This window comes from Macaca nemestrina, chromosome 13 (assembly GCF_043159975.1).
Source record: "Macaca nemestrina isolate mMacNem1 chromosome 13, mMacNem.hap1, whole genome shotgun sequence".
NCBI lineage: Eukaryota > Metazoa > Chordata > Mammalia > Primates > Cercopithecidae > Macaca > Macaca nemestrina.
Genome location: NC_092137.1, coordinates 77,643,222 through 77,668,670, shown reverse-complemented (window position 1 = coordinate 77,668,670; position 25,449 = coordinate 77,643,222). Strand labels below are relative to the sequence as shown.

At 34.9% G+C, this 25,449-nt stretch overlaps 1 protein-coding gene across 4 annotated transcripts in view; it reads left to right on the top strand.

Moving 5' to 3' along the window:
* The window catches only part of LOC105465328 (leucine rich repeat transmembrane neuronal 4), a 780,577-nt gene that overhangs the window by 238,512 nt on the left and 516,616 nt on the right, over nucleotides 1-25,449 (top strand). The window lies entirely within an intron of this gene.

Genomic DNA, 25,449 nt, shown 5'->3' with positions numbered 1-25,449 from the left:
TCTCTGGCAGGGCATAAAAATTGTCTCTGGAATTTTAGACATCTGTTCATGGGTTCCACCATTTAAAAGAGAGAGTGATTTAGTAAGTCTGGTGTGAGACTCAGAAATTGATTTTAAATTTTCCTTTAAGACCTGTAATCCCAGCACTTTGGGAGGCCGAGGCGGGCAGATCACGAGGTCAGGAGATCGAGACCATCCTGGCTAACACGGTGAAACCCCATCTCTAGTAAAAATACAAAAAAATTAACTAGGCGTGGTGGCGGGCGCCTATAGTCCCAGCTACTTGAGAGACTGAGGCAGAAGAATGGCGTGAACCTCGGAGGCGGAGCTTGCAGTGAGCCAAGATCACGCCACTGCACTCCAGCCTGGGCGACAGAGCCAGACTCTGTCTCAAACCTCCCCCCCACCAAAGAAAAAAGTTCCTTTAGTGGTTGTCAAGTGAAATAATTTTTAGAAGTACTTGTCTGCCTTTATTAGAATGTATTCGTTTGATAATAGATTCACACATAAAATTGGGGGCTATTATTCCTACTGACTGATTAATCCATTTGTCTCTTGATCTTGAATGAGAGGCAGAATTTACTCTCTCTTTACTCTCTCTCTCTCACTCTGTCCTCTCTTTCTCTTTTAGTTTCTTACAGATCACATCTCATCCATCATGCTTAATTCGAAAGGGTGCTGTTTATAATTTGAAATTTACACCATACAGATTTTCTTTGGAAACAATGCAAGATTTAAAAACAAAACACAAATTATCTTTGTAGGTGAATAAATCTTTGACCATGTAATCTAGTGTCAGTCCTAAAGCAGCATTGTAACAAAAGTGGATCTTTTGGAGAACCTCAAATTGATGAATTAAGAGCATGAAGAACCATAAAGTGGAAAACTTCTCTCATGACATCATTATTAATTGATTTTAAAGCTTTACTCTCTTGGCTCTTAATAAAAGAGTGAAAGTCTGAGAATCCCTGATGTTACTGCCATAAGGACAGCATAGAGAGGCTCCTGGGAAGACTGTACTCAGGCTTGGTAGAAGAACCCCAAGGTATAAAATGGACCAAAGAACAACCCAGACTTAATTAATCCCTGGTTCCAAAGGCATAGAAATAAAGAAGAAAACATTGACTAGCTCGTGCATGAGGAAGATGCCTAAAGATCAAGCTTCTAAAGTCTGTGTGTACTTCTCTTTCTCTAACTCTCTCTTTTTAGATAATGCCTCTAAATTGGAACCAGTAGCCTCATTAGAGGCACAATAGAGCATAGTGACTATAAAATAATTAGGATGGTCTCTGTAAATCAAAACAATAATCAGTCTCATTAAATTTTAGCTAACTTTTTATAGACCTAAATAAACTAAATAGTCAATTATTTTTACTATGATATAAAATTCATAAAGGAGGAAAATTTCTTTTGAATAGTAAAAGATCAGAAGGGCCTTCTACAGCCCCCTTGTGGCTTCTAAAATGCTGGAAGAAAACTTCCGTGTAGATGCAAAAGACAAAACGAAAACAAAAAGAACCATCACCACCACAACATCAACAACAACGAAAAAACCAATGATGAAAAAAACAAAAAGAAACAGGAAACAAAACAATAAAAAGATTTACTAATGCCAGCATACTGGAGGAATTTCCATTCATTACCCCAGGGAGCCATGATGAGAGTCGAGCTTTAGGGAACCCGCTCTCCTGTGCTGAGCCTAGATCTCACTTTCTGAAACAGAAAAAAAATGAGAGGCACAGAAGCTTAGCCTTTGTCACTATGCATCCTCACTCAGAACAAGAAAAGTGGACAGGAATTCCTTTACCAAAGTAATGCTTATTCTCACCTCGGGCATCGTTCTGCATTTATGTGAGAAAAGCAATATCCAGGACACAGGTAAGAAGGAGGTGTGGCTGGGGGTGGCCCAGCTCACTCTGGGGAGTGCAATTCCTGAAGCAAAGACCTAACTTACAGCAGGCAAAGTTCCTAATTTAAAAATGATGCTGCTGTTATTTTTTTTTAATTTATTTATTATTATTATACTTTAAGTTCTAGGGTACATGTGCATAACGTGCAGGTTTGTTACATATGTATACTTGTGCCATGTTGGTGTGCTGCACCCATCAACTCGTCAGCACCCATCAACTCGTCATTTACATCAGGTATGACTCCCAATGCAATCCCTCCCCCCTCCCCCCTCCCCATGATAGGCCCCGGTGTGTGATGTTCCCCTTCCTGAGTCCAAGTGATCTCATTGTTCAGTTCCCACCTATGAGTGAGAACATGCGGTGTTTGTTTTTCTGTTCTTGTGATAGTTTGCTAAGAATGATGGTTTCCAGCTGTATCCATGTCCCCACAAAGGACACAAACTCATCCTTTTTTATGGCTGCATAGTATTCCATGGTGTATATGTGCCACATTTTCTTAATCCAGTCTGTCACTGATGGACATTTGGGTTGATTCCAAGTCTTTGCTATTGTGAATAGTGCCGCAATAAACATACGTGTGCATGTGTCTTTATAGCAGCATAATTTATAATCCTTTGGGTATATACCCAGTAATGGGATGGCTGGGTCATATGGTACATCTAGTTCTAGATCCTTGAGGAATCGCCATACTGTTTTCCATAATGGTTGAACTAGTTTACAATCCCACCAACAGTGTAAAAGTGTTCCTATTTCTCCACATCCTCTCTAGCACCTGTTGTTTCCTGACTTTTTAATGATCGCCATTCTAACTGGTGTGAAATGGTATCTCATTGTGGTTTTGATTTGCATTTCTCTGATGGCCAGTGATGATGAACATTTTTTCATGTGTCTGTTGGCTGAATGAATGTCTTCTTTTGAGAAATATCTGTTCATATCCTTTGCCCACTTTTTGATGGGGTTGTTTGTTTTTTCCTTGTAAATTTGTTTGAGTTCTTTGTAAGTTCTGGATATTAGCCCTTTGTCAGCTGAGTAGATTGCAAAAATTTTCTCCCATTCTGTAGGTTGCCTGTTCACTCTGATGGTAGTTTCATTTGCTGTGCAGAAGCTCTTTAGTTTAATTAGATCCCATTTGTCAATTTTGGCTTTTGCTGCCGTTGCTTTTGGTGTTTTAGACATGAAGTCTTTGCCCATGCCTATGTCCTGAATGGTACTACCTAGGTTTTCCTCTAAGATTTTTATGGTATTAGGTCTAACATTTAAGTCTCTAATCCATCTTGAATTAATTTTCATATAAGGAGTAAGGAAAGGATCCAGTTTCATGTTTCTACTTATGGCTAGCCAATTTTCCCAGCACCATTTATTAAATAGGGAATCCTTTCCCCATTTCTTGTTTCTCTCAGGTTTGTCAAAGATCAGATGGCTGTAGATGTGTGGTATTATTTCTGAGGACTCTGTTCTGTTCCATTGGTCTATATATCTGTTTTGGTGCCAGTATCATGCTGTTTTGGTTACTGTAGCCTTGTAGTATAGTTAGAAGTCAGGTAGTGTGATGCCTCCAGCTTTGTTCTTTTGACTTAGGATTGTCTTGGAGATGCGGGCTCTTTTTTGGTTCCATATGAACTTTAAAGCAGTTTTTTCCAATTCTGTGAAGAAACTCATTGGTAGCTTGATGGGGATGGCATTGAATCTATAAATTACCTTGGGCAGTATGGCCATTTTCACGATATTGATTCTTCCTATCCATGAGCATGTATGTTCTTCCATTTGCTTGTGTCCTCTTTTATTTCACTGAGCAGTGGTTTGTAGTTCTCCTTGAAGAGGTCCTTTACATCCCTTGTAAGTTGGATTCCTAGGTATTTGATTCTCTTTGAAGCAATTGTGAATGGAAGTTCATTCCTGATTTGGCTCTCTGTTTGTCTGTTACTGGTGTATACGAATGCTTGTGATTTTTGCACATTAATTTTGTATCCTGAGACTTTGCTGAAGTTGCTTATCAGCTTAAGGAGATTTTGGGCTGAGACAATGGGATTTTCTAAATATACAATCATGCCATCTGCAAACAGGGACTATTTGACTTCTTCTTTTCCTAACTGAATACCCTTGATTTCTTTCTCTTGCCTAATTGCCCTAGCCAGAACTTCCAACACTATGTTGAATAGGAGTGGTGAGAGAGGGCATCCCTGTCTTGTGCCAGTTTTCAAAGGGAATTTTTCCAGTTTTTGCCCATTCAGTATGATATTGGCTGTGGGTTTGTCATAAATAGCTCTTATTATTTTGAGGTACGTTCCATCAATACCGAATTTACTGAGCGTTTTTAGCATGAAGGGCTGTTGAATTTTGTCAAAAGCCTTTTCTGCATCTATTGAGATAATCATGTGGTTCTTGTCTTTGGTTCTGTTTATATGCTGGATTATGTTTATTGATTTGCGAATGTTGAACCAGCCTTGCATCCCAGGGATGAAGCCCACTTGATCATGGTGGATAAGCTTTTTGATGTGTTGCTGAATCCAGGGTGCCAGTATTTTATTGAGGATTTTTGCATCGATGTTCATCAGGGATATTGGTCTAAAATTCTCTTTTTTTGTTGTGTCTCTGCCAGGCTTTGGTATCAGGATGATGTTGGCCTCATAAAATGAGTTAGGGAGGATTCCCTCTTTTTCTATTGATTGGAATAGTTTCAGAAGGAATGGTACCAACTCCTCCTTGTACCTCTGGTAGAATTCAGCTGTGAATCCATCTGGTCCTGGACTTTTTTTGGTTGGTATGCTATTAATTATTGCCTCAATTTCAGAGCCTGCTATTGGTCTATTCAGGGATTCAACTTCTTCCTGGTTTAGTCTTGGAAGAGTGTAAGTGTCCAGGAAATTATCCATTTCTTCTAGATTTTCCAGTTTATTTGCGTAGAGGTGTTTATAGTATTCTCTGATGGTAGTTTGTATTTCTGTGAGGTCGGTGGTGATATCCCCTTTATCATTTTTAATTGCATCGATTTGATTCTTCTCTCTTTTCTTCTTTATTAGTCTTGCTAGTGGTCTGTCAATTTTGTTGATCCTTTCAAAAAACCAACTCCTGGATTCATTGATTTTTTGGAGGGTTTTTTGTGTCTCTATCTCCTTCAGTTCTGCTCTCATCTTAGTTATTTCTTGCCTTCTGCTAGCTTTTGAATGTGTTTGCTCTTGCTTCTCTAGTTCTTTTAATTGCGATGTTAGAGTGTCAATTTTAGATCTTTCCTGCTTTCTCTTGTGGGCATTTAGTGCTATAAATTTCCCTCTACACACTGCTTTAAATGTGTCCCAGAGATTCTGGTATGTTGTATCTTTGTTCTCATTGGTTTCAAAGAACATCTTTATTTCTGCCTTCATTTCGTTATGTACCCAGTAGTCATTCAGGAGCAGGTTGTTCAGTTTCCATGTAGTTGAGCGGTTTTGATTGAGTTTCTTAGTCCTGAGTTCTAGTTTGATTGCACTGTGGTCTGAGAGACAGTTTGTTATAATTTCTGTTCTTGTACATTTGCTGAGGAGTGCTTTACTTCCAATTACGTGGTCAATTTTGGAGTAAGTACGATGTGGTGCTGAGAGGAATGTATATTCTGTTGATTTGGGATGGAGAGTTCTGTAGATGTCTATCAGGTCTGCTTGCTGCAGAGATGAGTTCAATTCCTGGATATCCTTGTTAACTTTCTGTCTCGTTGATCTGTCTAATGTTGACAGTGGAGTGTTGAAGTCTCCCATTATTATTGTATGGGAGTCTAAGTCTCTTTGTAAGTCTCTAAGGACTTGCTTTATGAATCTGGGTGCTCCTGTATTGGGTGCATATATATTTAGGATAGTTAGCTCTTCCTGTTGAATTGATCCCTTTACCATTATGTAATGGCCTTCTTTGTCTCTTTTGATCTTTGATTTTTTAAAGTCTGTTTTATCAGAGACTAGTATGGCAACCCCCGCTTTTTTTTTGTTCTCCATTTGCTTGGTAAATCTTCCTCCATCCCTTTATTTTGAGCCTATGTATGTCTCTGCGTGTGAGATGGGTCTCCTGAATACAGCAGACTGACGGGTCTTGACTCTTTATCCAGTTTGCCACTCTGTGTCTTTTAATTGGAGCATTTAGTCCATTTACATTTAAGGTTAAGATTGTTATGTGTGAACTTGATCCTGCCATTATGATATTAACTGGTTATTTTGCTCGTTAGTTGATGCAGTTTCTTCCTAGCCTCGATGGTCTTTAAATTTTGGCATGTTTTTGCAATGGCTGGTACCGGTTGTTCCTTTCCATGTTTAGTGCTTCTTTCAGGGTCTCTTGTAAGGCAGGCCTAGTGGTGACAAAATCTCTAAGCATTTGCTTATCTGTAAAGGATTTTATTTCTCCTTCACTTATGAAACTTAGTTTGGCTGGATATGAAATTGTGGGTTTAAAATTCTTTTCTTTAAGAATGTTGAATATAGGCCCCCATTCTCTTCTGGCTTGTAGAGTTTCTGCCGAGAGATCTGCTGTTAGTCTGATGGGCTTCCCTTTGTGGGTAACCCGACCTTTCTCTCTGGCTGCCCTTAAGATTTTTTCCTTCATTTCAACTTTGGTGAATCTGGCAATTATGTGTCTTGGAGTTGCTCTTCGCGAGGAGTATCTTTGTGGCGTTCTCTGTATTTCCTGGATTTGAATGTTGGCCTGCCCTACTAGGTTGGGGAAGTTCTCCTGGATGATATCCTGAAGAGTGTTTTCCAACTTGGTTCCATTTTCTCCCTCACTTTCAGGCACCCCAATCAGACGTAGATTTGGTCGTTTTACATAATCCCATACTTCTTGCAGGCTTTGTTCATTTCTTTTTCTTCTTTTTACTTTTGGTTTCTCTTCTCGCTTCATTTCATTCATTTGATCCTCGATCGCTGACACTCTTTCTTCCAGTTATCGAGTCGGTTACTGAAGCTTGTGCATTTGTCACGTATTTCTCGTGTCATGGTTTTCATCTCTTTCATTTCGTTTATGACCTTCTCTGCATTAATTACTCTAGCCATCAATGTTTCCACTTTTTTTTCAAGATTTTTAGTTTCTTTGCGCTGGGTATGTAATTCCTCTTTTAGCTCTGAGAAATTTGATGGACTGAAGCCTTCTTCTCTCATCTCGTCAAAGTCATTCTCCGTCCAGCTTTGATCCGTTGCTGGCGATGAGCTGCGCTCCTTTGCCGGGGGAGATGCGCTCTTATTTTTTGAATTTCCAGCTTTTCTGCCCTGCTTTTTCCCCATCTTTGTGGTTTTATCTGCCTCTGGTCTTTGATGATGGTGAGGTACTGATGGGGTTTTGGTGTAGGTGTCCTTCCTGTTTGATAGTTTTCCTTCTAACAGTCAGGACCCTCAGCTGTAGGTCTGTTGGAGATTGCTTGAGGTCCACTCCAGACCCTATTTGCCTGGGTATCAGCAGCAGAGGCTGCAGAAGATAGAATATTTCTGAACAGCAAGTGTACCTGTCTGATTCTTGCTTTGGAAGCTTCCTCTCAGGGGTGTACTCTACCCTGTGAGGTGTGACGTGTCAGACTGCCCCTAGTGGGGGATGTCTCCCAGTTAGGCTACTCAGGGGTCAGGGACCCACTTGAGCAGGGAGTCTGTCCCTTCTCAGATCTCAACCTCCGTGTTGGGAGATCCACTGCTCTCTTCAAAGCTGTTAGTCAGAGTCGTTTGTGTCTGCAGAGGTTTCTGCTGCTTTTGTTATTGTTTACTGTGCCCTGTCCCCAGAGGTGGAGTCTACAGAGACAGGCAGGTTTCCTTGAGCTGCTGTGAGTTCCACCCAGTTTGAGCTTCCCAGCAGCTTTGTTTACCTACTTAAGCCTCAGCAATGGCGTGCGCCCCTCCCCCAGCCTCGCTGCTGCCTTGCCGGTAGATCACAGACTGCTGTGCTAGCAATGAGGGAGGCTCTGTGGGCATGGGACCCTCCCGGCCAGGTGTGGGATATGATCTCCTGGTGTGCCTGTTTGCTTAACGTGCAGTATTGGGGTGGGAGTTACCCGATTTTCCAGGTGTTGTGTGTCTCAGTTCCCCTGGCTAGGAAAAGGGATTCCCTTCCCCCTTGCGCTTCCCAGGTGAGGCAATGCCTCACCCTGCTTCAGCTCTCACTGGTCGGGCTGCAGCAGCTGACCAGCACTGATCATCCGGCACTCCCTAGTGAGATGAATCCAGTACCTCAGTTGAAAATGTAGAAATCACTGGTCTTCTGTGTCGCTTGTGGTGGGAGTTGAAGACTGGAGCTGCTCCTATTCGGCCATTTTGCTCTGCCCCCCTGCTGCTGTTATTTTGACAAGAGACAAAATCCAATTATACCTTGTTTGCTTCTCCCAAATAAATGTATGCATTTTATATAAATTAACCATACCACCAAATGGAGTAAGTGTTACAAGGAAAAAGAGTGTTGTTTTCTGAATTTAGTTCATAAATTTAAAAAATTGTGTTCAGGAACAACACACCATAAATAAAATTAAAAGGTATACCCAAAACCCAAGAAAACTGCTGTAATATATCTTATTACAAAGACTGTTACTGAATAAATAGGCCAAAAAACTTAAACATGCTATTTCTCACCTTCAAAAATGAAATGGAAATTACTTACATAAAAACCATTTAATGCCATTGGTACTTTAGAAATGCAAATTGAAATAATTATATGCTATTTTGTTTTCTTATAAGAGAGGAAATATTAAATTGTTAAAATATATTTAGTATTGGGAAAATATTGGGGAATAATTTCTCAAATATTTCTCTTGTATCTACAAATTGCTATGTATTTTCAGGTTGGAATTTTTCAGTAAGTTGAACAGCTTAGGAAATATTTGCATTCGTTAATCTAATATATCTGTCAGAGCACAACAGTATATAAAAAATTAAGGATATATACCAAGAATTAACTACCCAGATATTTGCTGTAGAATTTGTAGAACAATAAGAGCATTGGAAACAAATATTTTTGACAGGTTATGTTATCAAATCAAATGATTGTCATGGCATGAATTGTGCCCCCTCAAGATTCATATGTTCAATTACTAATTCCTTGTACCTCAGAATGTCTAACTATCTCAATATTTGGAGATTAAGTCTCTAAAGAAGCAATTAAGTTAAAATGAAGTAATTGGAGTGGGCCCTCATCTAATATGATTGCTGTCCCTTTAGGACTAAATTTAGACACAAGAAATAGAGAAGAAAGACAATGTGAAAGTTGATGTGAAAGGGAGAAGATGGCCACCTACAAGCCTGGGAGAGGACTGGACTAGGTCCTTTTCTCAGTCTTCAGAAAGTGCCAACCCTGCTGACACCTTCATTTTGGACTTCTAAACCTCCAGAACCATGAGAAAATACATTCTCGTTGTTTAAACAACTCAATCTGCAGTACTTCTTGTGGCAGCCCTAGCAAACTAATGCAATGATGGTCATGTCATACAATCAAATATAGCAATTTTCCCATATCTTCTTTGGGAGAAGAATTTGCCTGGACTTGCTAATGTGGGCATAAACATGGTGACAAACGTAAGAGCTCCTAACTGTCTATCTTCTTTTAGTAATGTATGCTTTTAATTTAAGGGAAAAATATATCTTTGTAAGAAATATTATAAATAGCAGAAAGTTTCTTGATCAAGAAAGGAATCTTAGTATAGAGTAAAACAAGTACTAAGACAAAAACTTACTATATCCAATGTAATATAAGAGGGTACTGTAAGTGTGTTCTTAAAGTAATATGTAAAATAAAAGAAATTATGTTTGCTTTAAATTAAATACTTAAAAAGAATGACCATATCTGCATTTCCAGAAAGCTCATTAAATTTATAACAAGTGCCGTAATATAAACACTATGGCTAGAAATGCTAGTATTATTGCTAATATGTAAAGTTGTCAGTACCCTTGAAATGAGATTATTTTGATTCACCTGGAATCATTTTTATGAATTTTTTGTGATGATTACATAAATGTAATTTGCATTATATTTAAATGTTGCTTTAATGTAACACATGAGTTAAATACAAAAAATATCATATATACTGTTTAGATTTTTTCAGTTCTAAAATATAGATGGTAATAAAATATAAATCCTATGTACATAACCCATTGCAACTGAGCTCAATTCTTTTCCAGTGTCATTTCGAGTTCCCTGTTGCCATAGTTGCTGCAAAGAAGATACGTTTTTCTAAAAGATTTATAAATAATGATTGCAATGTTTTTAGCTCTTTGTAGTGAAATACAATATCCAATACCTCTGAGTCGAATATAAATCTAAGCACCAGGGAGCCATTCAGGTCACACTTGAGTCTTATTACAAGTAGGGCAAGAAAATTCTCTCAGTGGTATCCATTAATGTGCATTCTCCTGCCCACTGAAAAGATAAATCCCATGTAGTTAGCTTCTGAAGACATATGTAAGACTGTCTTTAAACTATATATCAGCTTTTGTTACTCCAAGATCTGGTCAAACACAAAGAGGTTGCAATTTATTGACCTTTCTAAATACTACATCAAAATATTTAACTTCTATGAATACATTCTGACTAAAGCCTGAATTCTTACTGTATCTAAATATCAAGTAAATTCTAATTTTTGTTTAGCAGGGAAATAAAGATATTTATATTTGATAACTGATATTAATTATGGCTCTTCACATAACTGAGAAATCAATGTTCCAGAGTCATTTTCCTCTTGATTTTCCAAAAAAGTCACTGTCGATTGAATAGTTGATAATATTACTCCAAATACACCATCTGAAGTAGAAAATATACTTTAATAAAAATCCAAAAAATGAAAACAGAGAATAATGATAAAATAATACATAAGAGTCTACAATCCAGAGATTAAAAAAACATGTTTTTGGTGTACACACATGTATATATGCATACACACATGCATCTATGTGGTATACATATATGTATTTGGCACACACACATTACATGGCTGGTCTAGACCACGATGCAGTAAGAAAATCTTATTTCAATGACTTAAAACAATAAGTTTATTTGTTATTCATATATACATTCAACACTGTTTAATAAAAGTGTTTGCTCCCTTTTGTCATTCAGGGACCACAGGCTGATCAAGTTTTACCTCTATGACATCACATCTCATCATGAGAGTCCAGGGCTTACTTACCATGGTAGGGAATAGAGGATTAGTGTCCCACACCAGCAATTAAATTCTTTGGCCATAGTCCTTAAGTTAGTCACATGGCCTTGTCTAATTGCAAGGAATTTAAAATTATATTCCTCTCATGACACTGAAAAGAGAATAAGTGGCTGTGAATCAGCACCAAAAGGACAATCACAATGTTCTTTCACAAAAATATTTATGTTCTTTTTTATTCTTCTATTCTTTCTTCTTGTCTGTCTGTCAAAAATGCATATGAGCTTAGACTTTGGCTTATTTGTGTGTTGATCAAGAGAATGTCAATAACACTGGATATTTTTGTCTTAAAAAGTAGATTTCTGTATTATTTTAATGATTCCCTGATTTTCCATTATAGGGATTTCTGGACAAACTGTCCACTTTGTTCATTTACCCTCTTCCCTAGGTTTCTCTTAATGGGTTGAACCCTGTCTTGGTAACTGCGTGAAACACGCTGTGTCTAATGAATCACAGAGTTTGAATTCTTCTTTCTGTCTTATGTATGTTTTTATTGGCATAAACTAAGTTCTCAACAAATATTCTTACTACTTTTGCTTATAGTCACAACTTCCTTCATTTGGGTTTTACTTGCACTGTACCTTGTGAAAAGTCCTCAATTTCTTATTTAATGACACTTTTTTCTTCCTGATTGTACATTTTCATTCTACTTTCCAAATATGTCAAATTTTTTTCTGTACATTTCCAAGATAATTTGACAAGGGAAGCCATCAAATATACAAGCTCAATGTACTGATTTTATGTCAAACTGAAAAATTTTCTCTTGACACAATATGGCATATTTTTAAGGCAATGTAAACTTAAAGTCATGCAATCTAAATTAGGTTTCTAATTCTGCTATTAACTAGTCATGTGTTTTAGAGAAGTAATCGAATGGAACATAATTTTTACTTCATCATTCAAAATAAAAAGATAATAACAGGTTTATCTAAGATCTATCAAAATAGCAAAATACAGACCATGGTGCTAAAGTATAATGGTCACTAAATACAATGCTTTTTAAATTTTTTTCTTTTCACAAACAATTTTATCTCATTAAGATTTTCAGTTTTCTCTCATTTGAAGAAACTCTGCTAAATATTTGTATGTGAATGCTGTTATATTACTTTCAAGGTTTTGAACTTTACTGGCAATCTTTTTTTCTAGTGATATCAACTTAAATAAGATAGACCTATATACATGCAAATGAAATTATAATTTCATGGCTTCTTAAACTTTGAAATGTGCTTTTGAATTAAGAATTTGTAAAAAAATACACATGGTAGAATTTGATAAATAAGTAGTTTAAATTAATACTAAAATATTTGTTGACTCCTCAGTTTTCAATAGTTTTAATACTTTGACAAAACTTTCTTCCATTTTTTCTCACAAAACTTCACTTTTTATATGAAATTAGTTTGAATTATATTACAATTTTTATTAACCCCCAATTTGCATACCAGAGAGGCCTAATAAAACCTTATTTTCATTAACACAGCTATAGTTTGCTTCCATCTCTCATCTGTATAATAAAATCTCAAACAGTTTTTTCTAGTATTAAGAAAATCTATGGCACCTACTAAATATATGCACTGAGAACATAATATTGAATAAAGCACCACTGTTACCTTATTCAATAGGACAGAATATGGAGGTTATCTGTAGGCCGTGAGAGCAGAAAAGCCCGGCAGTAATATTCTCCTCTGGGACACTTAAGTATATTGAGATTGGAAGATGCTTGAACTGGATGATCACAGGACACTAAGGAGGCATGAACCACATATCAGGGAGCAGATGCAACTCAGAAGAGCACAAATTCTAAGAACTCTAAAATAGTCATGGATAGCTGGAAAATATTTTAAAAATCATGAAACTGTAGGAAACACAAGAGGAAAAGGAAGCTAGAATTACAGATATGGCTCTGTTGTGAAGGAATTTAGAGGCTAATCCTAGAAGCTGGATTTAATTTTTAAAAATTTTCATTATTACAGATACTGAATAATAGTATATATTTATGGGGTACATGTGATATTTTGATACAAGCACAGGATACCTCAAATTAAGGTAATTGGATATCCATCATCTTAAGCATATATCATTTTTTGTGTTTGAAACATTTCATTTTTTCTTTTAGTTATTTTGATATATACAATAAAGTTTTTGTTAACTATAGTTGACCTATTATGCTACCAAATATTAAGTCTTATTCCTTTTGTTTAACTATATTTTTGTATCCATTAACTATCTCCTCTTTATGCTCCCCTCCCTATACCCTTCCCAGCCTCTGGTAACCATCATTCTACTCTCAATCTCCATGAGTTTATTTATTTATTTTTACCTCCAACATATTAGTGAGAACATGAGACATATATCAAATGAAGACATATGCCACTTTGAAGGCAATGAGACACCATTGAATTCAAGCATCCAAACAAAACTATTAGATTCATATTTAATCTCTCTTGAATTAATATCATATAGTGACTGGGAAAGTTTCACCTAATAGTTACTGCTACTTGATGATATTAGCGTTTACATTAGTGTGGGCTGGGCTTTTTATTTCCTCTAGTTTGTTTCATGAGTCACACAGTTTAAAATTCTCCTTCAATTTTATATGTTTCATTGATTTCTATCCTGTTTTATCCTATAAAATATTTGATTGCTTATAAGGTATTAAAAACTGTAAAAAAAAAAAAAAAAGCAAACCAACTGTTAAAGAAGAAATAGTATCCTCCCTAATACTACAATCAGAAAATAATTCCTCCTGGATGTTTTTCCTGAAAGTTCTTTGAGGAATTAAGAGATAAATTAACTGGGAGAGAGGGGCCAAGAGGAAAGCTAAAGGGACACTATTTTGAGAAACATAGACAGTAAGATAGATTAAATATTGGGTGATTCTTCATATTAAACAAATATTTCACCTCAGAGGTTTTAAATATTGAGATATTTTTAATTTCAAACATAATTAAATTGGCAAAAATCGTATATAACCTTGAATGCAAAATTCAATCAATCTGCCTACATTGTAGACAGAAATAGAGCTGTTTGAGTACAAGCCTGGAGTCCAAATTGTCAGTAGTAACCTAACTTGCACTCCAAATAACCATTTCTAAAAAAAACCTACAAACATATTTTCTTGATCCTGCCTGTGTTATTATTGGCATGAGAGAAAATAACAAGTTTCTTTGTCAGCTGTGCATTCTGAAGCCCATGGTTAATATAAATGTTAATCAGGGTTATGAGAGTAGCTCAGGGATTCTGGTAATTGTATAGCATATAAGGCATGCATGGATGTTTCCATTCAAGTATAAACATGTAGTTAATGAAGTGTACAATCACTTAAAAAACTGTTTTCATACGCTCAGATTTAGAAATGTTGGGGATAGATAAATCCATTACCTTTCAAATTTTCCTTTTAAAAATAAAAACTATTCTGTATTAGTACCTAAATTAAGACATGTTGTTGTAAGAAAAAAAAAGATAAAGGACTGAATTAAGAAAGGAACTATAAAAATATGCATAATGCTACCACTGTATAAATTCCTTTCACATATTCATGATATTGGTCAAGATCCAGTTCATGCATATAGTATTTTTTAATAAAAGGATACGGCTATTCAAATATTTAACCTGCTTTAAAAAACATAAACTCCATATTATAAATGTATTTGTATATCAGCAAACAACTATTCATTTTCAGAAAATTGCAGATGCCAAATGGTTTTTCACTATGTGGGTGAACAGTACATTAATTGATTAATTGTTTTATTTTTTCCCAGTGTTTAAAGATAACGAGTAATGTGATAATAGCCTCGTAACTTTATTTTTGTGGCTCCATCCCAGCTGGCTTCTCCTGAGATACCGCTGTGGAGAAACATGACAAAAGTTATCTCTAACTGCAAGAAAGTCTGGGAAATTGGGAAACAGGTTACATAGGATGAGTTTGACCGTATCATAGTATCTATTTCCTGAGACTTACATACATATTATTGAAGTTTCTTCTAAAGATTAGATTCTGCCTGTAAAAATTTGAAGACAGACAAATGTTTATTTCATTGTGTGTATTTTTTGCCTGGCTGCGTGCTTATGAATGATGTCTTTATAGATAAAATGCAATGGTATGTTTATATGTTGGACATATTACCTTGGAAAATGATGAGTTCTTAAAATCAATACATATAATCTTTTCATAGTTTATGAATATTATCTTCTAAGATGATATTGACTTTTCAGTTTTGTTCCTTTTATATTTACCTTTCCTTCAGAAAGATCAGCTTTTCAGATATTGTTCTTTCTGCAATATCTTCTCACACTCCATTTCATTAATCTAATTTTTTACTGTTTTTCAAACAAGTTTTTCATATCATTTTCAGCAATATTAAGATATTTATTGTCTTCAAAATGTATTGCAATTCCATTGTTTTGTTTTTAACTTTTCTTTCCTATCCCTTCTTTTATGTTTATCTTACAAATTTATTATTTTATCTAATTTATAAATTATTTTTTCTACTTGACACTCTGCTTCTGATTAATAGTGGCCATGCTCTATTGTAATTTATTTGGTAAGTCAGTTTTCTGTGTTTTCCTTCTGGAACTTCTCTAGGGTCATATTTGCTTTTATATTAGTTCATACTGCTTTTGTTTTTCCTTTCTTTCTAATCATAGACCAATGTTGTTATAACTGGCTGCCTTTTGTTTGTTTTTCCTTGAAGAATGTTGAGACAACAGATTTGTTGAATGATACGAATACATTACCCTTTATTGTACACAGCAGTGCCCCTTTATCCATGGAGGGTAGCTTCCAAAACCCCCAGTGGATGCTCAAGGAACGGATACTACCAAACCCTATATACACTATGTTGTTTTTCCTATACATATGTACCTATGATAAAGTTTAATTTATAAATCAGGCATAGCAAGAGATTAGCCACAAAAACTAACTGTAAGATAGGACAATTATAACAGTATACTGTAATAAAAGTTATGTAAATGTGGTTTTTCCTCTCAACTACTAAGTTACTGACAGGTGGGTAATATCCACTCTGTAGTGGATAACAGAGTAGATATTATTTATCTACTCTGTAGTGGATAAAGAAATAATTCATGTCCTGCACTGGATAGAGGGAAATGGTGCAAGATTTCATCACACTACTCAGAGTTGCACATCATTTAATACTCATGAATTGTTTATTTCTGGAATTTTCTATTTGTTATTTTCAGACTGGGGTTGACCTGAGGTAACTCAGACCTTGGGGAAAAAATGGGTAAAAGGGGACTACTGTACTTGTGTTTAAATAAGATTTTATATATCTAATATGTACATATGATATATATATATTTTTTTTAAATTTTAAAGTAAAGCATGAGTAGATATGAGGAGCTCCCCATGTGTAATATATTTTTACTATAATTCCTGTTGTTCTAGGGCGATGTCTTTTTTCCCCATTGTTCCATTCCCTAAGTTCTAAAACAACACAAGGTAAAGCGAACAAGCCAAACACAAGTGCTAGGTCTCTGCCTGAATTTCCACTGTATCCCTCCTTTCTGCTTGTCTCCTCAGTAACCTACACTGGCTTATCTATGCAGAGATGCTACATTGTGTAACCCACATTTCCACACCCAGTGAATGATACAGAGGTCCTTCTTCTGGCACTGTGGCCTTGAACATGTTACTATTTTATGTTTTTCCTATCTACTCTCCCCATTTGTGCAAACACAGAGAGGCTACATTAGGATTGAGCAAGAAAAAAGCAGTTGTACTCTCCCAGACTAGAAGAAGGAAAGAGAAGCAGAATTTATTTATGAACATCTTCTGATTCTAAGAACGGATACTGTGGAGTGCGTGAAGTATTTTCTTATCTTTATATAAACCAAATCTAAGATAGTCAATAAAATTAATTCTCAGTAGGTTTTCCTTCAGGTAGCCCATAATCCTCAATTAGAGTTATTTTATTCATTAAAAATATGACAATAGTTAGATTTTTTTATTGTAATGTCTTTGTATTTTTAATGACTACTTTTATGAAGTCTGGACTAAACTGGAGTCTCATATCAAGATACTAACTTGAAATAGAAGCCCTCTGTTTAGTGTGTACCCCTTGTAGTTTCTACAGTGTGACTTTTTTCTTTACTAGAGCTTTTTTTCCTCATATATATATATATATATATATATATATATATATATAGTTGGTGGTAATTTAGTGAAGAAAAAAATGCCAATTAAGAAAAAATCATTAGCATTTTATAATGCTAAAATAGCAGATGCTTAAAGGCCAAAATGTTAGTTAACATTTAGTATATTTTAATCAGCTAGGCTAGTTTTATGATTTTTTAAAGATTTTAACTATTTTTAATTAAAGAGTATGATTATTAATAATTATCAATGTTTAACAATTAAAAAATTAATATCATAAAATGATTTGGTATAATTTATTAATGTAAGCTTTGACTACATTGTATTTTATGTGTTTAAAAGCATATTTTCCTTTTATTAAATTATTGGCTGAGATAAATATGAAGAACAAGCTCTTAACCAATTCAAAAATCTGGATTTTAACCTACATACTCCATCAGAATTCTCATGATGGAAGCAAGATTGAGGCAACTTGACTGGTCCACATAAGTTTTTCAACTCTGAAAATAACAGGAAACATCCAATTTCACCATATAGATTAATCTGTACAAAGTTTATTAGAGTCGAATAATTTCAGTGGCCATATTCAGTGCAGTTTAGCACACCTTGAAATATACAGTTGATGTCTATAATTATGTATAAGAAAAAGTTATTGTGTTTAAGGAAAATGTTTTATTACTTTAGTAGCATAGACTTTTTATAATTACTTCCTTAAGGTTAGATTTATATCATTTTATTAGTGTTACTAACCAATATGACTTGTCCTATCCAACATTGTGAAGATACTGATATATCATAATGGTAAAATTTGGAAGGCATAGAATGCCTAAAAATATATATTGCTTGTCTTCTTTTATTTTAGACTATCAGGATTTTTTTTTATTGTTTTTTTGAGATGGAGTCTTCCTTTTGTCACCCAGGCTGGAGTGCAATGGTACAATCTCGGCTCACTGCAGCCTCAGCCTCCTGAGTAACTGAGATTACAGACACGCGACAACACACCCAGCTAATTTTTGTATTTTTGGTAGAGATGAGGTTTCACCATGCTGGCCAAACTGGTCTTAAACTCCTGACCTCAGGCGATTTGCCCGCCTCAGCCTCCCAAACTGCTGGGATTACAGGCGTGAGTCACTGCACCTGGCCAGGATCTATTTTTAATAATTCTCTTTCTTATGGGATTTCTCAAATATTTGCTTGCAATACCTCATATAACTATATTTTTTAGTATTTCTATTGGCCATATATATTTTTTTCTATTTTATGCTGAGTAGAATTAACTTACATAGATTTAATTGTACTCAACAATTATTTAAACCTAGTACTAAGACATTTCCTTTTACTGTGAGTTGAAAATATCCCCATTATTTTTTAAAGAGAATTTGTGCTGGAATGATCTCAAATAAGTATTGGGTTGCTTTACATTGCAAGAAAATGAAAAAGCAGGAAAATAACCCACAAAAGTGTTATTAGAATAAAATTTTCCAGCTCAGTTTTACAGATATCAGAGGTTTATATCATTTGGCCTTTAGTTAAATACCCTGAACCGCCAGGAATAAAGGCTCTACAGTAGCATTAAGTATTATTGCTCTTATCTTCATCACCTAAATTCAATCCTTAAACTACTTAAGATTCACCTCTCACTGTTGGACACCCTCTTTAATACCTGTATAATTGTAAAGAGGGCTTAGATGAATATATTAAGTTTTTTTCAGCTTCTGAGTGAATTGCTTGTTTAGCAGTAGATATGCAGACTTAAAGGACTGTTGAGATTGTCAACATACAGTTTCCTTTGATTTTTTAGTTTTCTAATTTCTTTATAATTCACCTCTTCCTCACTACAGCAAAATCATGCAAGCAAGCATCATATTGAGGTGAAAGGAGCACAAAAGGACTGTGAAGAAATAAATTACATTTTTAACTCCTTCATTAACTTCTAGTAGATCTTAAGAAAAATTACTTAATTACCTGCAGAATAGAGGAACAGCATCAGAGACCATCTGACTGGGAAATACTAGAAATTGTCAAGAATGTATTTAATGATGACTATATATTTAATCATCTTTTTAGTGATTCATAGGTATTAAATAAATTCATATGTATCACCTGTCCAATGGAATTTTAACTCTAGTTGTGATTTTTTACTACTTTCTATATTTAATGAAAAAACAAAATATCAAAAAGCAAAGCATTTTACCTGTGAAATAAAATGTAATTACCCACTAGTTTAAATTTGGGCTTCTATTAATAGAATGTGTTATTATCTAACAATAATCTATATTAACAGAACATTATTTTATGGGACAATATGTAAGTATACTGTGAGAATTATCACTAACAGACCATTGTGTGTATACCCATGACCATAGGTATACATCCATCCCATGAGAAACACATCCCAAGGAAAGATTTGGGATATATGTAACTATTATCTATTAACTCTCAAATCGGAATGAGCTTCACTTGTTGGACAAAGAAGGGAACACAACACAATTTCAAATTACATCTAAGGGATCTAAAAGTGTTATTTTTAGATATACAGGAGACAACACAGGAATGAGATGCTCTATTTGTTCCTTATTTATTTACTTATTTGTGCCTTCAAGCTTGTTTTCAACTTGCATTTTCTATTCAGGGGCTTCATGTGCAGGTTTGTTGAATGAACATGTTGAGTAATGCTGAGGTTTGGGACACAAATGACCCCATCACTCAGCTATTGAGCATAGTGGCCAATAGGTAGTTTTTCAACCCTTGCTGCTTACCTTCCCTCCCCTTCTAGTAATCCCCAGTTTTTATTGTTGCCAACTTGTGTCCATAAGTATCTAATGTTTAGGTTCCCACTTATAATTGAGAACATGTGGTATTTTGATTTTTTGCTCCTGCATTAATTTGCTTAGGATAATGGCCTCCAGCTGCATCCATGTTATTGCAAAAGATATGATTTCATTATTTTTTATGGCTGCATAGCATTCCATGGTGTATATGAACCATATTTTCTTAATCCAGTCTGCCATTGCATGCCACCTAGGTTGATTCCATGACTATGCTATTGTGAATACTGCTGCAGTGGGCATCTGAATGCAGGTATTTTTTCTGATAGGAACATTTGTTTTCTTTTGGATATATATACACAGTAATGGGATTGCTAGGTCGAATGGTAGTCTTAAGTTCTTTGAGAAATCTTCAATCTTCTTTCCACAGTGGTTGAACTAATTAACAACAGTATTACCAACAATGTATAACTAATTACTAACAGTATATAAGTGTTTTCTTTTCTCTGCAACCCCACCAGAATCTGTTGTTTTTTGACTTTTTAGTAATAGCCATTCTGACTGGTGTGAGATGGTATGTCATTGTAGTTTTGGTTTGCATTTGTCTGGTGATTACGGATGATGAGCATTTTTTTTTCTTGTTTGTTGACGACTTGGATGTCTTCTTTTGAGAAGTGTCTGTTTATGTATTTTATCCATTTTTAATAAGGTTATTTGGGTTTTGCTTGTTAATTTGTGTAAGTTCCTTATAGAATCTGGGTATTAGTCTTTTGTTGGATGGATAGTTTGTGAATATTTTCTCCTATTCTGTAGGTTGTCTGTTTACTCTGTTGGAGTTCCTTTGGCTGTGTAGAAGCTCCCTTTTGTCAATTTTTGTTTTCGTTGCAATTGCTGTTGAGGACCTAGTCATTAATCCTTTCTCAAAGCTGATGCCCAGAATGGTGTTACCTAGGTTTACTTCTAGGATTCTTATAGTTCGAGGTCTTACATTTAAATCTTTAATCCATCTTGAGTTAATGTTTGCATATGATGAAAGATAGGGGTCCAGTTTCATTCTGTATATGGATAACCAGCTATCTCAGCACCATTTATTGACTACGGAGTCCTTTCTCCATTGCTTATTTTTGTTGACTTTGTAAAAAATTAGATGGTTGTATGTGTTCAGTTTGTTTTCTGGGTTTTCTATTCTGTTCTATTGGTCTATGTGTCTGTTTATGTACCAGTATCATGCTGTTGTGGTTACTGTAGCCTTATAGGATAGTTTGAAATTGGGTTATATAATGCCTCTGGCTTTATTTTTTTGGCTTAGGATTGATTTGGTTCTTTTTCTGTTTCATATGAATGCCCATTTTTACCATTTCTATTTAACATAATACTGGAAGTCCTAGCCAGAGCAATCAAGGAAAAGAAAAAAAAAATAAATAAAAGGCATCCAAATGGGAAAAGAATAAGTCAAACTATCTCTCTTTATAGATAATATGATTCTATGCCCAGAAAACCCTAAAGACTCTGCCAAAAGGTTCCTATAAATGATAAACAACTTCAGTAAAGTTTCAGGTTACAAAATACATGTACACAAATAAGTAGCATTTTTATGCACCAATAAAATTGAAGCTGAGAGCTAAATCAAGTATGCAATTCCATTTACAATAGCCACCAAAAAATGAAGTATCCAGGAATGCATCTAACCAAGGAGGTGAAATATCTCTACAAGGACAACTATAAGACACTCTTAAAATAAATAACATATGACACATAAACAATTCGAAAAGTATTCCATGCTCATGGATTGGAAGAATCAATATTGTTAAAGTGGCCATACTATTCAAAGCAATGTACAGCTTCAATACTGTTCCTGTCAAACTACCAACATAATTTGTTCACAGAACTAGCAAGATGCTCTATTTAAAAAGTCTACAATGTGAATTTTTAAAATATTTGTTACCTGAATCTTATTTTAATTATTTTATGTAGCAGGCCCAAAGCCAGAAAACTAACATAGTCTACATGGTCAAACTTTTATTTTTGTGTACTTTCTCTTCTTGACTATTTCTGTGACTTTATTTTCATGTTTTCCTTAATATATTTACCTACATCTGAGCTTCTATCACATGCATTTTCATGTACCTCCCCATTCTTGAAAGGCTAAAGGTATTTGGATGTAACACTTACCATTCTGCCATGCTCATTTTTTTTTATACCGAGAATTTAGCAGTTGAGAACAGCTGCAAATTGCCTTATTACCAAAGCACAAATGAGATTGGTTCTTTCTTTTACCATAAAAGCTGAGTCATGTAGGAAATTTTCTACTTCACTCCTACTAATTTTTAGATTTACCTTTATTATTTGTCTAAAAAATAAATTGCTACTTAAGACACGGTAGCTCATTGTTCTTTACATGTTTGGAGACAGAAAGCAAGAGAGGACAATGTTGTTGATAGTAATAGATAGATGCTCCAATTAAGAAACAAATCGTGAAATTATAAAGTCTGGAAACACTGTTATATTCTAGGCATTGTAGATCATAACCATCTACAGAAATCATGAATAATTTGAGATTCTTCAATCCTAAGAAGAACATTTGATAGACCATGAGCTTCTTGTAGGCATTTGCAAGACCTGTATCACGAGAAGCACTAAGCATGGCTTCTGGAATTAAGCAGCATGGAGGATAGAAGGGCACTGGCAAATCTTAGCCAAATAAGATTGACATTGATTTCAGATAAAACTCTTGAACCAATTATGAATGAATCTGAAAGAAGAAACAGATACAACTCTGCTTCAATATGGGTTCACAAAGACTAAGTCATGTTAGACTAATTTAAATTATTCTTTTAATAGGGTTAGTAGCTTAATAGATCAGGGGATATTAGATACACTACTGACAGGGACTGGATTTAAGCCAGGCATTTGACAAGTCTTCTGATATTTTTCTTGTTGACAAGACAATTAACATAAGCTGGATTTCAAGCAATTTCTGCTTAAGGAAAAGTCGATGATAATGTGTAAATGATTTGAAAAATCAAAATAACGATAACTATATATTTAGAATTATTCATATGCAAGCCACTGCCATATGCTTTACATGTATGCTTTAACATTCTTAATTCTCATAGTCTATGAAATCTTATACACATCCTTTATATTAGAAAACTGAGGCAAAATGAGGTTAAATACTTCGTATAAAGTAATGTGAATAGTAACAGGCAAAGTCACACTGCAAACCCAGTAAATTTAATTTCAAAATTACACCCTTAACTGCTATGTGATATAACACTTCCCTTGTTCTGCACTTTTAGTCATTTTAATTAATTATAGCAATGAAAACTGTGGCATAATGTGTATCTGAAGTATTAGAAGATATTCTGAGCAATGCAATTAACATTAAAGTTAGCTCCTTTGCATTTATTTTCTATAACTATTGTAACAAAGTCTCACAAATTCAATATCTCAAAACAGCACAAATTTATTCTCTTACATTTCTGTAGTTTTGAAGTCAAACTCAGATCCCACTAGACTAAAATCAAGGTATGAGTAAGTCTACATTTCTTCTGGAGTCTCTAGGGGACAATCTGATTTATTTCCTTTTCCAGCTTCTAGAGGCTGCCCACATTCCTTGGGTCATGGCCCCATTTTACCTCCAAAGCCAGCCATGGTGTATTTCTCTCTGCTTTCCTTCCATATTTACATTTTCCCTGACTTCTGTTCCCATATGTGATTATTATATTGGGTTCACACAAGTAATTCAGGATCATCTCCCTACTTAATGGCAGCTGATTATTTTCATCTGCAAACTTAATTCTCCTTTGCCATGCAAACGAGCATGGTCATAGGTTCTGGAGGTTAGGTATGGACATCTTCGAGTGGGGAGTATTATATTATTCTATCTATCACATTCCTTATAATTCATTTTCTATGTTATAGCAAGAGTGAAATTCTAAGACATGTATTGTTTTTTTCCTCCCATAGCCACTTGCACAAGCTCAATAGTTCAAATCCTAGTTAAATATATCCTGCTTCTCTCTTCATTTCCTTATAGATAATATTCAACCAACTTCATGTCTTATTATAATACTCTGTAAGTTGAAATTGTTGAAGGTGAGTGACAGACATAGGGGGTTTTATTATATTAGTGTAATTTTTATACATTAAAAATTTTTCATAATAACAATTTTAAAATAGACTGAAGGGTTTCATTAGGCCCTATCCCTATCATAGCTAGCTATATTATTAGAATAATAAAAGCTAATACAGTATGTGTTAAATTAATGGAATTATAGTACCTAGAATAAGAAAGCATGTTATCCTATAGTTTTATAATGGCTAAACAGCAAATGAATTACAATATGCTCTTTTGAATACCACAATGGAAAGAAATGTAGACAATTGGAACATATTTATAGGAGAACAGCTAAAATGATGTATGAATAGGAATATACATAAATTTGTTTGAAGAAATAATATTTAGGTTGACTGAAAACAAAACAAACAAGCAAACAACAAAAAAAACTAGGATAATATTACCAAAGTTTTAAAGAATTATCGTGATAAAAAAGAAGTAGATTTGTTTTTTCTGTCCCCTGATAAAACTTAATATGTATTTAGCAGGTCCACGGAAAGAACTTTTGGAGTCTATAATAATTGGAGTTGTCCAAAGATGAAAGGAACTGTCTTGAAATGCAGTGAGTTAGATGATCCCATGAGGAAGATAAAAGCAACAGCTTATTTGTTGGACCTGCAATGTTTACAGTTTCTTCTAACAGAGGTGTCTTAGAATGTGGTAATGGATGAAACTTCAGCCCTTTCAGCTAGCAACAATCTCCAAAGCCATGCATCATACTCCACTTTGTTTCTCAGTTTACAGAGTCATCATTACCTATTAAAATCACACTTAATTATTTAGACATGTAAAGTCTCATTGTTTTGAGCCAAAGTACAAAGGGCACACTATGCAGGCTACTCAAACAAGGATAATGGTAGGTAATGAACGGTGAAGCCCATGAGGGTGGTCATGGGAGGAAAATCTAATACTTGCCAAAGGATAAGTCAGAAAGTGGTAGAGTCCACATGATATACACACTTTCTAACATGAAGTGTGCAAATTGATAAAGTAAGATGTTGTGAATGAGGTAGCTATATCTCTTTCACACATATTAGTCCTTCCTCTTCGGCTATATCGGGATAAATGGCCCCTTTGCCCCGCCTTAACCATGCCCTGAAAGTCACATTTTTGACTTTTCATATTTTCTTGCCAATTCTTCCTATATACATTTTGGGGAACATCAGTTTTGGGATTTTTTTTTTCAAGTGATGTGAAGACCACCATTATTTCCAGGCAAACTTAATCCCTTATCCACTGCTATAAAATGCTTGAAGAATAAAAAGCACATTTAAAAGTCTGATCAACACGCACAGACATAAGTATGGTGAATTTTTAAGCTCCTTCTAGCTGTTATAGGACAATGTTACATGCAAAGAAAATGTTTTTTAACTAAACCATTGGTTTGTAATCTCATTTAT